Genomic DNA, 15,292 nt, shown 5'->3' with positions numbered 1-15,292 from the left:
TCAAAAGTTTTAATCAACATTTTGAATTTTTGAAAATTTTTACACCACTCTGGAAGGTCATTGGGGAAAAAAACAAACAGCAAAAGATTGTAGAAGTGGAAGTTTGTGAATAAACAAAGTTGCAAAAATTTTAATCAAAAATATGAAAATTTGCAACCAGCTCTATTGCGAAAGGAGTTTACAACGTAGGTCTTGATCTGACAACACGTAATGTCTGGGCAGATTATTATGCCCATATGATATGTATTGCAGGATCAGGGCCCAAGAGTCATTGTATCTAGGTAATATTCAAGGCCTTTAAATACAAGTTTGAAAAAAAGTATGTTTTTTTTCTTCCTACTTTGGACCTCTTGATTTTGCTATTATTAACATTAAACAGCAAGGTTTATGGGAGCCAGAAGTTCTAAGTTAATTAATCAATCTATAATAGGTAAACTTCACAATATAAACCTGTGTGTGACGGGTTCGGTCACAGAGACCCCCTTGGGACTGTCACCTGATGTGCTGAACTTACCTCTGAGCCCATTTTCCCTGCCAGCTTGGGACCCCAGAACCCTGCCTTGTTGAGCTAGACATGCTAGTCTACTGCAACACTGACTCAGGGTCTGGTCCACGCCCCCAAAGCTGCAGACAACTGAAAACAGCTCAGCAGGTTACCTGCCTCCAGACACCCTTCTCCCAATGAGATCCAAACCCCAAATAAATCCATTTTACTCTGTATAAAGCTTATACAGGGTAAACTCATAAATTGTCCACCCTCTATAACACTGATAGAGAGATATGCACAGCTGTTTTCTCCCCCAGGTATTAATCACTTACTCTGAGTTTATTAATAAACAGAAGTATAAAAAGTAGGATTTAAGTGGTTTTAAGTAATAAGAGACAGAACAAAGTCAGTCATAATGCAAAATAAAACAAAACACGCAAGTCTAAGCCTCATACATTAAGAAACGGATTACAGGTAACATATCTCACCCTCAGAGATGTTCCAATAAGCTTCTTTCACAGACTAGACTCCTTCCTAGTCTGGGCCTAATCCTTTCCCCTGGTACAGGCTTTGTTAGTTACAGCAGATGTCTCAGGTAACAAGCAGGGGCTCTCTCATGACTGGCAGCCTCTTTTGTTCTGCTCTACCCCCTTTTATAGCTTTGGGGCAAGGCAGGAATCTTTTGTCTCTCTGGGTCCCCACCCCTCCTTCTAAATGAAAAAGTACCAGATTTAAAATGGATTTCATTACCAGGTGACATGGTCATATCTCCTGTGAGACCCCAGCCTCCATTCTTCCTGGGCTGGCCCATAGGTACACAGGAAGGTTTGCAAGTAAACAGAGCCATTTACAGTTCACTGATTCTGAAGCACCCTTAATGGTTTCCACTTAATATGTTTACATCAGTAGTACAAGTTTATATATTATTCTCCTAACTCTAGGCACAGGAATACTACATGCAAACAAATAGGATGAACACATTCAGTAGATTATAAGATTTGTAATGATACCTTACAAGAGACCTTTTGCATAAAGCATATTCCAGTTACAGCATATTCACATTCATAAGCATATTTTCATAATCGCAACATCACACCAGGTGTTGCCACCTTTGAGATTGAAAAATAAGAGCTTGAATAGGCTTTGATAGCTGTCTACAGGACAATAATTTCCAGTTAAGGAGAATAAGTAGTTGGGATGCTCTGAAGGTGTATAGCTTACACAAAGGAATAGTTGACACTGGACATCAGAAAGAAGTTCCAAGTGTTAACATTTATTAGAGTTTCTCCCAAGGGAAGTGATGGAAACCTCATCTGAGTAAGCTCTTGGATAGTGGCATGCACTTCCCTTCTCAGCAGCCCTGTCTCCTATCTGCCCTTTATGGAGCCACAGAGTAATAAAGAAATTGTCATGTCACTGGCTCTTGCACAGGGTAGATTCTTATATCTTGTCTGCTCTTGAGAATCCATGCTAGATACAAGCAAAATCGGGGCTGATCATTTTATGCCTTTCTTATTTGAATACCTGTTATGCTTTGACTAGATTCTCTACACACAAAGCTTGTGTTTGTCTTTTCAGAAAAAAGATTCTGTGGCCTACATTTTGCAGGAGGTCAGACTAGATGATCATAATGGTCCCTTCTGACCATAAAGTCTATGATTCTATGAAAAGCCTGGCTTGATAAATACACTTAGAGACAAGTTAAAATGCGCAGGGAACCTTAAGCTCTGAAAGAGAGATAAACATTACAGCTTGAATGCTTTCAACATTGGATACTTTGCCCGCTTCCTTAACACTACAGACACAGAATCTCTAGAATGTATAAATAATTTCTCTCATAAATACAGAAATGTCTTATATCTCCGCCCTGAGTCATAAACTGTCAAAAACAAGCCATTGACCTACATAGTGCCATGATAAAGGCACCTCTGTGGTGAGCTGCTGTCCCAATGCTTTCATCATGCAGAAATAGTGGTATGAAAGTTACTCCTAAATGCAGCCATTGTTTCCCCATGGAAACATCAATGCAAACTGCAAAGTCTTCAGAGCGGACAATAAATTCATGTTCAAGTCACAACTGGCTTAATAGGCTTTTTACTATTAATTGTGGAGAGGGGATAGGAGTTTCTCTTGAAACTCACATTTTGCTGCACCCCAGATCGGATCGGTCATATACTCATAAAAAGAATGAGTAGGAGCAAGGGGGGCATTTTGCCAGCCAAAGCATACGGAGCTATGATTAGCTTCATTTCACAAAGCTAACAATAATGAGATGGATGGGATATATTTAATATATTTATTAAATATTAATGACATTTGCTTAGCTGCAACTTCCTCCCACACACCTAAAAGCTCAAGGAGCCTTCCCAGTTTCTTCCTCACCCACTTTTCTTACATGCTGCAGCATCACTAATCTAGATGGCATTTAGAGAGAATGCCTCCTTTCAGGGAAATATTGTACTTTAGTTACTAACGTCTAACTTCGTGAATTTAGATGGCATTGATCTCAGACATTCAAGTGTTTCTCTGCACCATTCTCTTGGGTCTGTATGACAGGCTCCCTTCTCTGCCCTTTGCACCAGCAAAAAGAGGCTCAATGCTTTCAAGCTGATAAACACCAGAGTGTTATTTATTGGGTCCCCACCACAAGTACAGCCTTGTGCAGCACCATACAATTAGAAGTAAACTTCCCCTTACCTCCTCTGGAGAAAGCTCTCCTCATATTGAAATGCTAGTTCCCCTAACTGCCTTCCTGTCCTTTAACTGTTCCCAGCTGATGAGTTGATTGCTTTCATTAGCTCACCCACCTCCTGCCTAATTGCCACCAAGCACCCATCTCCCAATTAAGTCCACTCCAGGAGGAAATAACTAGTACCTTAGTGACCAGCCTGTAGAGTCAGCTCTAGGCTCCTAGCACTGTATCAGTCTGAAAAACTGGGTAAAAAAACCTCAGATGATCAAGTGCCTCATGAAATTGCTGCTATTCCTTGCTTTCAGTAGGGCTGAACACATTATAATAGGCAAAACCAGAATGGCTTTACAAAACTTCTTCAATCGGGGTAGTTTGGATTCAAGTCCCATTTATCTGAACCACCCTCTCAATAAAGTTGGATAAATATCTCTGTTTTTTGTCCATCTCCTATTGCCAGTGTGACTGTCAAGCTCCAACACTACATCTGCCAACATCCTGGAGGCTTTGTAATCAGACTTCAGACAGGATGCAACATGTAGAAAGCAACAGTAGCACTAAAGGATACCCCTTTTATTGCAATGGACAGTGGCAGTTTCTCAATGCTCATGCTAATCAACCTCTCTGCAGTTTTCAACAATTAACTTCTGGAGTGACTGACTCACCTTAATTGAATATCAGGCAGATTGTGCAGTACTACAATGGCAATAGTCTTTATCTTTCAAGGACCCAGAGAGTAAAAATAATCATCTGCTTCTAATCCAAGGAACCTGCAGACTCTTACATTGGAATCTGCTCTAGAATTCTCTGTTTTTAAGATTCTAGGGAATCCTGTTCCAGTTTGGTGTGGGTCACAACTGGAAATGAGTGTGGTGATCACAGCAACCTGTAAACCCCAGTAGACCTGATCTACATCAGTACAATCACACAATTGCCTGTCTCTCCTGAAAGCACAGCTTAGTAAATAGGATTGCAGATCTGGGTATGGAGAAGCTTACATCTATGAGGTGTTGAGTACTTTCGACACTTACTGACTGTAGTCAACAACTGTAGCTATTTGGTCTACACTAGAATTTTTTTACTTCAGGTTAATTGATTGCCAGGTAGGGCTGGCTGTAAATCAAGAATTCCATTTAGTGATTTTTTTTCACAATAAAAGTACATATATATGTGTGAGAGGGAGTTCCCAACCCCAGCATGGCTAATAGGCTAGTCGTTCTCAACCAGGGATGCATGTACCTCTGGTAGTACTCAGAAGTCTTCCAGGGGGTACATCAACTCATCTAGATATTTGCCTACTTTTACAACAGGCTACATAAAAAGCACTAGCGAAGTCAGTACAAACTAAAATTTCATAGACAATGATTTGTTTATACTGCTCTATATGCTAAACACTGAATTGTAGGTACAATATTTATATTCCAATTGATTTATTTTATAATTATGTGGTAAAAATGAGAAAGTAAGTAATAGTGTGTTGTGACATTTGTATTTTTATGTCTGACTGTGTAAGTGACGTGAAACTTGGGGGTACTCAAGACAAATCAGACTCTTGAAAGGGGTACAGTATTCTGGAAAGGTTGAGAGCCCTCACTTAGGATGTAGGAAATCCAGGCTAAAGTCCCTTCTCTGCCTGATTCAAGGTAGGGACTTGAACATGCATCTCCCTGTAGTTACTGAGCTATTGGTTATTCTGGCTTGTCCATGCACACATTATGTGGCTTGTGTGCACACACTTTCTCTCTCTCTTTCCCCTACCCCAGACCTAAGAAAGTTTAGTCAAAACCAATATGTTTCTGTGAAAAGTTTGTTTCAACAAATTTCATTGAAAAATGCCTGACCAGATCTATTGCCAAGTGATTTGCAGTATTTAAAACATTTGTAAAGGCTACTCTGGATACTCCAGAAAGGTTTGAACCAGGCTACAGACATCTGTGGTTTACGTATAACCTGAATCAAGTGTTTAGAGAGTATCCAGACTAACCTTTACAAACATGCTAACTACCATGAGTTACTCAGCAGTCAATTAACGCAACGTTAAAAAAAATCATGTAGTTTAGACAATCCCTTAAAATGACTGTATGTTTAGGGATTTTAATCACTGAAGTGCTTCTGAAAATTTGACCCTTATAGCCTGATTCTGCAAAGTGCCCAGAATTCTTAATTTGAAAATTTGACCCTAAGCCATTATTTTCAGTCTCTCATTTTCAAAATTACAACTCATACCCAGGCCCAAATATATAAATTCTCCAACAAATGATGAAATTAACATCTCAGAGTTTAAAGATTTTTTCCTCTAAAAATAATTTGAAGAATGTGTATATCATGAAATACCTAGAAGCTCATGCTGCATTATGCTTTTTATTTTCCTTTAAACTTTAAGAATCCTTTTAATTTTTGGTAAAAAATTATTTTGATCATTCTAAATAAACAGAATTGGTCAATAATTCTGATTCCAGCAATTGCTTAATATGTAGGCAGATTTTGGCAAGTCAATGGCAAAAATAAATAAGATCACTCTTTTCATTTTTTTGGCCAACACCGTCTGCTGTACACACAAATATAGGTTTTATATTGTACAATTATGAGGGCTATTTTTAGTAGTGCATCAGAGATACATGGAAGCCTGCCATTAGCAAAGACAGAGCTCTTGGAGTTTTGGTGTTGAACAAGAGTGCAGGAGATCTGGGTTCTATCCCCTGCTCTGGTACAGACTATCTGTGTAATTTTGGGCAGATCACTTAATCTGTCAGTGCCTCAGTTCCCCATCTGTGTACTAGCAATAATGTTTCCTTTTCTCATCTTTTAGGCCACAATCCTGCAACAGTGTATGCACATTGTTAACTTCACACATTGTAATTAGTCCCCTTAAAGTAAATGGAACGATTCACAGAACATGAAACTAAGCCCATGAGTAAGGACTGGGGTTTTAGAGTGCAAACTCAGTAAACTCACAAGGTCAGGAATTTTCTTACTGTGTACAGCACCTATCACAGAGGGACTCAATCTTAGTCAAGACCTCTAGGCATTACTGTAATACAAATAATAAATATAGGAAAAATTATGGCACCACTATACAAACCTATCAAAAGGGATCAAACCTTACTTGAAAACACTACTGCATTAGGGCCTGATCCAAAGCTCACTGCGGTCAATGGAAAGACTCCCATTTACTTCAACAGGTTTTGGATTAGGTCCTAATAAATGTCTAACCCTTCAATCTGCTGTGTGATCGCTTTAATTCTTGATTTAATATCACCATGAAATTATTGAGTATAGGAAAGGTTATTGTCAAGCACAAATATGGAATTTAACACCACAAATTTGACCTGAGCAGTGAGCTGCAAGGTAACTAAGAGACAAATATTCTCTCTCTTCCTTATTTTGTCTCTTTATTGCTATTAGCATTTTCATATTTCAATTTTATGGACAATGGATGGATTAGGTGCCCAAACATCTTTTATCCTTGACCTCCACAATTCTGAAATGCAGTTTTTACAACTGGTCTTTCCCTATGTAGGTTTTTTCTTTTTATTTATTTGTATTATGGTAGTATGTGGGAGCACTGATCATGGCCAGCATCCCACTGCACCAGCCAGGGTATAAAGCAGGGGTAGGCAACCTATGGCACAGGTGCCGAAGGCGGCACGTGAGCTGATTTTCAGTGGCATTCACACTGCCCGGGTCCTAGCCCCTGGTCTGGGGGGCTCTGCGTTTTAATTTAATTTTAAATGAAGCTTCTTAAACATTTTTACAACCTAATTTACTTTACATACAACAGTAGTTTAGTTATATATTATAGACTTATAGAAAGAGACCTTCTAAAAATGTTAAAACGTATGACCAGCACGCAAAACCTTAAATTTTAGTGAATAAATGAAGACTCAGCACACTGCTTCTGAAAGGTTGCCGACCCCTGGTATAAAGGTTTCTTATTTTATTTCAAACTTTAAACTAACATAGAATACTAAGCAGTGAGGAGGAGATGCCTGGTTTTCATATGGTTATCCTAATTTGATGAACTGCATTTTTATAGAACTTTAGATTAAGTTTAGGTAGATTCACATAGTGATTGACTCACAATAAGTTGATGGAGATAGTGTAGGCCAGATTTCTTAGATCAAACAAATGAACCAACACAACAAAATAAAACAAAAACCACAACTTTTTTCTCCTAATCTGATTGTGTGGGTGCATTATGATAGAAGATACAAGAAATAATGTGTAGGGGACCTCAGTAAGCTTGTTGCTGGAAATCTTATCAGTCTTGGTATTAATATATCCAGAATTCCAAGACAGAGGATGAATGCATCCATTTTTTAAAAACCAAAATATAGTCTGTAGCCTGTTTCAAACCTTTCTGGAGTATCCAGAGTAGCCTTTACAAATGTACTAAATACTGCAAATCACTTGGCAATAGAGCTGGTCAGCCTATTGTAGTGAACACAGCACTGGACGCAGAAGGATAGGGCAATAAACTTGGGTTCTAATCTAAGATCTGCCAGAGACCTGCTGTATAACTATGTGCAAGTTACTTCACTCCTCTGTGTTGTCTATTTAGACTAAGTTCTGTGAGCCAGGGACTATGTCTTTATATGGCACGTTTCACAGAGGGACTTGCACCTCAGTTGGGTGCCTCTAGGCATTACTGTAATATGAGTAAATAAATACAAGACCATTCATTAAAATCCTACTTTGACATTCGTATAGGTTCAGTCAACATGCCGACTGCCCACTAGGAAGCTAGAAAGGCATAAACAGCTTGTAAAAATACAATCACCCGTTTAATAAAAGAAACAAGTATCTAAAGGAGTTAGAGAAAGGATAAAGTCACTTGCAAAAGACAGTTTGGAATAATATAATGAAAAAGTTGTATAGTTCACTAGGGAGAAATACAATGTTAAGTTATTTCAAAGAAACTACATCAAAGGATTGTTAAGATTGAAAGGCAAGTGAAAATGCCAGAATTAAGGTTGCTTACAAAATGTGACAAAATGTTTTGGTCCTTATCTTTTCTGTTGAAAGGTCTCTGGCCTCCACGTAACATCTAATGCATGAGAGAAAAGAAATAATTCTGGTGCAGAACATCATTCAGCAATCATAAGTCAATGGGAGTTTTTCCCTGCATTAAGACTCAAGATCAGATCTTTAAATGCACAAACTTTGCAGAAATTAAAGATACCCTAGGACTGGGACCTGGGTTTAGAGACTGAATAGAATATGCTAGCTTCCCATCAACAAAGACTTAAGGTATGCTGGTTTAAATGTATGTTTAAATCATGAACCAGCTATAATGGACAGCAGATAGAATGAATAAAATGGTACTTTTTGTGTTAACGTCATTCTGCACATGCAGGATCTTATGTCAGCATATTTTGGGGTTGAGTTTAAAAAAGTCTGGACTCAAATATTCAAAATAATTAAGCTGATTTTTCATTTTGATAGTGCTTTGTCAAAATCCCTCTGTCTTCCAGGAGATACCACTAAACAGAATACATTTTCAAGAAGTAAAATAAAATGGATTAAAGCAGGAATATTGTTTGCAAAGAAGGTAATCCTTCATTTCTCCCACTTCAAAAGGATGGCAGCCAGCATGGGCAGACATGATAGCCTGTGATAGGGTATCCTTCAGAAGAATAGGAATACATTTGCTAAGACACATCTTAATCTACCTGAACACTATGGTGCAAGGAAAAAATATTAGTTGCTTTGAATGACTGAGGGATATCCGGGTGTCGCCATGTTTTTATTCATGAATGGCTGGGCATAGCATTCATGTACTCAGTTGGGAGTTACTTTGCATGCTGGTGGCTGTGAGTGAACGCAGCCTGGAAGGGTTTGCTGTTCACTAGCAAAGTAGTGTAAAAAGGCACCCTAGTCTGGAGAGTTAAGGGGAGTTCAGCAGTCCAGGTTGTACCTTGAGTAATGTCACAGGTAGGTGTTACTGAGGGAATAATCTGAAGACAATAGGGTTTCATAGAAGTTGTTGAGGGCCTAATTTAACCTGCAGATCATTTATTACAGATGATGATGCATGAGGTGGAAAGCATCCAGCTTGCAAAGTCACTCCCAGCTGACTACATGAATGCTATGCCCAGTCATGCATGAATAAAAACAGAGAGACACCTGCATATTCCTCAGTCCCAGTAGTTCTGCCCCCCAGAAATATGTGTCTTGTACTGTTCAGTAGTCCACTGGACCATACACACTCATAAATGACTCCGTCATTCCAACAAAGGGTAAGGAATATGCACCAGCCTTGTTGTCTCAAGTGGAGGCCTCCCAAGTACTTCAACCAAATATACTGGTTTAGATGAAACAAGAAACAAAGTTTATTGACTTGGGAAAGATAGATTGTAAGTGGTTTGGAAGTGATAAGATATAAAAGCCAGAGTTGGTTACAAAAGAAATAAAAAGATAAACACGCAAGCTAATTCCTAAACTTTACCAAGGCTAATAAATTTAAAAGCAAAAAAGGTTTCTCTCACCCAAAAGCTTTCAACAGTCTGTACTGGCTGGAAAAACCTCCAGGCCAGGACCACCCTCCACCCCCAGTTCAATGATGTTTTTCAAGTGATCTTGATGGTGGGAGTAGAGATGGAGGAGGAAACATGATGATGAGGTCACTCTCTCTCCTGTTTTATACTCTGGTCCCTTGGAAAAGTCTTTGCTGGGGTCAGGCAGTTCCATGGGGTATGTGAGGGGCCAACTGTCCTTCAGGTGAATTGTGAATTTCTTATTTACAACTCCCCTGCTGGTGAATCTCCAATTAACCTTTAAGCACCTGGCTGGCATGCCAGTACAGTGCCTTTGTCTTTGAGAAAATGGTCTGAGTGCGTTACCCAGAACTACATCATATTTTAGTAACAATCGTATAGTAAAATCTCATAGCTCCATGTACAATGTTGATACATGCATTTTAACAGGGCAATGATGTTCAGTAGACTATGAGTTGTCAAATAATACCTCACAAGGCATACTTTGTACAAAATATAACTGTATAAAAGTGGTGAACATGGGGAACAGGATGTCACACGGCGTACAGTATGTCACACTGCTTCACTTCATTGAGTTTGCACAGGGATGACGGACTGGACCTTACTAAACATTTCTGTTTGTGCACAATGTAAAAAAAACACTATTGTCACAAAACTCATCATTTATGATTCAAAATAAACACCAAATTTATGATTCTGTTTAAGAAGGTATGTAGTGTTGTTGTAACCATGCTGGATATTAGAGACACAAGGTGAGAGGTCACATCTTTTATTGGACCAACTTCTCTTAGTGGGAGAGACAAGCTTTGGAGCTTACCCAGAGCTCAAAATCAAATAATCATGAAAAAAGTGACCATGGTGGAAACTAAACTACACAAAGGGCTGAACTTGGCCCTAAACTGTAAACTCTAATAACTGAATTATGCTTCCAATATCTGAGTATGCATTACCGCTGTTCCTATAACGTCAGATATTGCACTTCCATATGCACTTATAGGTTGGAGATTTTATACAGAGCTCTGTGTAAGCTCAAAAGCTTGTCTCTCTCTCACAACAGAAGTTGGTCCAATAAAAGATATGACCTCACCTACCTTGTCTATTTAACAAGGCGACATTTTTACACAGCCAATTTGCAGAGTACAACTGCATTTTAATCTGAGGAATTTAATAACATATCTACAGATAGATGAGCATCATCTGAAATAAATGTTGTAAAATCTCCAACTACCCGGTATATGTGCCTATTTAAATACAATATCTGACTTTATAGGAACTTTATAGTAATGCACACTCATACTGGAAGCATAATTCAGTTGTTAGAGTTTGCAGTTTAGGGCCAAGTTCTGCCCTCTGTGAGGTTTAGTTTCCACCAAGGTCACATTTTTCATGGTTGTTTGATTTTGCTTAAGATGCGGAAAATAAAAACTAAGATAGTATTTGCAGCTACAGTATAGGTGATTATGGCATAAATGATATTCATCAGATACTGTAGGGAGTAAATACATATAAAGAGCTTTTAATAACTTATTTACCCAGTAAACTGAACTGGATCCTTTGAGACTTTTCACTCTACTAGTTTAATCAGCAAGAAAGTTTTATATGGTGCACTAACACAGTTATTGAGATAGACTCTGCATGCTGTTCCAGTCTATAGATTTACACAAAGCTATTTAGGAACTAGAGCAGGGAATGATGAAACTCTCCTAACAAGTAGGCAGCGAGGCACGTAGAGATTATTGCTCTTCTCTTGCTCACAGGCCACTTACACTTTACACATAAGCCCATTTTAGGTCATGTGGAGGTTGAATTGAAACACCTTACATAATGTTGCATGCTACTTAGTCTAGCTGCATTTAGGAGTGGGTGAACTGGTCGAAATAAAATAAGAAGACTCTGCCCCTTGTCTTGCTTTCTCCCAGAATTGGAACCCAATCCAAACTGAAAATTTTTGGAGGTTTGAGAAAATTCAACTAACATTTCCTATCCCTCTGCCCTGCCACCCACCCACCCACCCACACTTTTTCATTTTGTATCCCTTCTCTGTTGAAGATAAAGGACATAACATAAAAATATGGAGTAAAATCCTGCCCCATTGAAGCCAATGGCAAACCCCACATTGTGTTCAGTGGAAGCAGAATTTCAACCAGAGTTTCTAGTTGCATTTGGTTTTGCCATCGAATTTTATTGATTTTCCTACAATAATAAAATAAAGAATGCTAACACTTGAAAAGAGTTAGGGGAAGGAGAAAGGAGCCTCTACAAAAAGAGCAAGCAATATTGGAGGTAAGACACTAATTAAATTATATTTCTAACATTTTTGCCTACAGCCACAACTGACCAGAAGTGCCAACAGAATCCCAATAGAGGCAGATCTTGTGGCCTTTCAGATCGGAAATAGAAAATAGTTGCAGTTCACATTTGCTGAACCAAGGGATTCAGTCCGTTCAGAAAGAGATAATACCAGTGCCATTAATTACCACTAGCCAATGTATTCAGAGGGACCATTCAACCACTGGAACTATTTACCAAAGGTTATGGTGGATTCTTCATCACTGGCGATTTTAAAATCAAGATTGGATATTTTTCTAAGAGACGATTTAGGAATTATTTGGGGCAGTTCCATGGCCTGTGTTATAGAGGAGGCCAGACTAGAGGGTCACAATGGGTCCTTCTGGCCTTGGAATCACAGGTCAGGGTTCTGTTGACCTGGCTGCCTATCTAATGGCAATTGGATCTGATATAATCAGTTGATTGAGTCAAAGCATCCAGCATTTGCAAGGAAATGTGCACAATGCATCTCTGACAGCACCTCTCACTGATCTGCTTACTGCTTCATAACAATCTTAGATTAATACAAATACCTCAGGGTCCACAAAACTAATAGGATCTATTTAAAGCAGCTAGACTTTTGTTGACCTAATTAAGTTACATCCATGCCCTTTCTACAGACGTAGTGGAAGGGCACATATTATTACCAACATTCAAGTGGACTATGTATATTATTTTATCCATAATGGGAGTGATATTGCCAGGAAGTGATCTGAATTTAGATAAATGCCAAAGATGATGGCAAATTCATTGAGCTACCAGTCAAAACAGGCATTGGGAACCTATTCAGAGCAGGAAGGATGGCAAATGGGCCACCTGAGGCAACTAAGGAGTCAAGGGGCTTATCTAAAGTGGATTCAGTGCAAGGGTACGTCTTCACTACCCGCCATATTGGCGGGTAGCAATCGATTTCTCGGAGTTCGATATATCGCGTCTCATCTAGACGTGATATATCGAACTCCGAACGTGCTCCCGTCGACTCCGGAACTCCACCACCGCGAACGGCGGTGGCGGAGTCGACGGGGGAGCCGCAGACGTTGATCCCACGCCGTGAGGATGGGTAAGTAATTCGAACTATTCGTGTAGCTGAAGTTGCGTACCTTAGATCGAACCCCCCCCCCCCAGTGTAGACCAGGCCCAACAAAGGAACTTTCAGTGCAAAGCAGCAGGGTTCAAATGGGCCAGGCAGTGAACAATGTCCTGGTGTTTACGGGAACTTTACATGCCTCTAGTGCAGACTAATGCACTATGCAGACAAGCTCAAAGTCTTTTCATAATCAAAACAGTGGCAAGTTTAAAATTGTGAGGATCCCCCATCAGTAATCAGCCCAAGTTTTGTACTTCTTTAAGTGCAATACACAAAGTGCTTTTATTCAAATGATAAGAGGTTTTAGATTATGTCTTGCTGGCACATCTTGTTGAATGTCATAAACTGATTTATTTATTTATTGGCATTTCAATCAAATATTTGCTCCAAAAATGGAGAGAGAGAGAGAAGATTCCTTATAAAAAAGTGTAAGCACTTTGAATGATAGCTAGAGATGGAGAGAAAAATATTGACCAGTACATTTCTATTGTATACATAAAATGTTCTGTTTGTTCAGAAAATTTGTGAAAATTGAAGATCTGTGTGATGCTATGCTAAATTGTTTCTTCGTTGACTGTGTGCAGGACTTTCTACTAAAGTATTGTGCCTTATTTCATGACATTATATAAAGCAACTGCCGTTCATCCCTTCCCAATCTCATGATCACTTATCAGAGTCATATGACACCTCTGCTAGTTAACTGTTTTTTTCAGTGACAGATTTCCCTAGAGTATTTTTCTAAATCTCTTAGATGATGCAACATAATTAAACTGTATAGCACATTAGGGAATATTTCAATTATTCGATACACTGGAAGCAAAGCATTCCCGCTCCCCATATACACTGTTTGGTTTAATGTTTAATTTAAAAGACCTGTCTACCAAAAAAATAAAGAGAAAGTATGAGGAGACAATATAGAAAGAGACAATAGACTGAAAGTAGAACATTTGAAAAGGATATTTACTGAGTATTCCTGCTGCAAAGTAATCTATTTCAATTTTTCTCAACTGTCCTTATGACATGCACATGTCAGTAAACTCCACATTAGCTGAAGATGAGAGACTGAGATGGTTATACAAGACAAGAATTTAGTTTGTCACTAGTTCACTACAGCTGAATGAACTATCCACAGTGAACAACTTCTCCGATGAATTTTACCCTTTTTCTGCTCGCAAAAATGTTCCTGAGCAGATTTTTATTTTTTATTGATTTGTTATTCAAAATTCATAGGTGTATCTTGCAAACAAACATAAGACCTTGCTTGTTGCAGGTTTGTGTTGTTTGAGCAGAGTGAATGTCGTCATATAGTATTGTTTCCTTTCCCCTGTTCTGATTAGCGTAACTACTAAACAGAGAATGGGTGTGATTAAATGCTGTGTTTTTGATTCTCTCGGGGAATCAGAGTGTGGAGGAGCTGGGTTGGCAGGATTCAGGGCTAGTTGGTTTGTTTGGGATATTCTAAAGAAAGAGAGAAGAGGAGCGATAAGAGAAAAAAAAAGAAGAAAATGAAGAACAAGCAAGCACACCCATAGCTCTATAAGGAAAATTTAAACACTGACCTATTTTAATTTTCTCTAGAGAGGTGCTCAGATACGGCAATGATGGGCAGTGATATAAGAAAACAGATACTATTGCCTGATGTCAGATTTAGAATTAGTTATATTTCATCACATTCACATGAAGCAATTACATACAGCATGAGCATGCCTGGTCCTTACAGCAGAGAGTGATGCCAGATCAACATCTGGCTCATTCAGTTGCCTGTGTGCCAGGGCTCTGGGCAGCGATTTTGCAAAGTCCTCTCTGCAGAGGCTGGTGTTGGACACCTTTGTTGATCTTGTGTTACTGCCATGTCTCAGGCCTGGGCTTTGGGGAATATTGGCTTGACTTACTGTTAAGGAGTGTGACCCATTCCTCAAATTCAAACCCACTTGAACATCATGGGTTTGAATGTTTGGCTCAAAATAGAATGGCACTGGGTTCTTGCTCTGCTTAGGAGAGACAGAAAAGAAGTCTATGAAGAATGAAGGGCTGACAGAATAAAGAACAAATATGCTGAGGCAGAAAGGAGGTGGGAGAAAAACTTCTAAAAAGTGATTGCAGTAGACTGAATATAGGGCAACCACTAGTGTGGGGTTCTATCTCTAAGTAGAACACCCGTTCTCATAAGCTACAGAAGGCTTCTTCTCTTTAAAAAAATGAAA

This window comes from Mauremys reevesii, linkage group 2 (genome assembly GCF_016161935.1).
Source record: "Mauremys reevesii isolate NIE-2019 linkage group 2, ASM1616193v1, whole genome shotgun sequence".
NCBI lineage: Eukaryota > Metazoa > Chordata > Testudines > Geoemydidae > Mauremys > Mauremys reevesii.
This window is presented reverse-complemented; position numbering follows the sequence as displayed.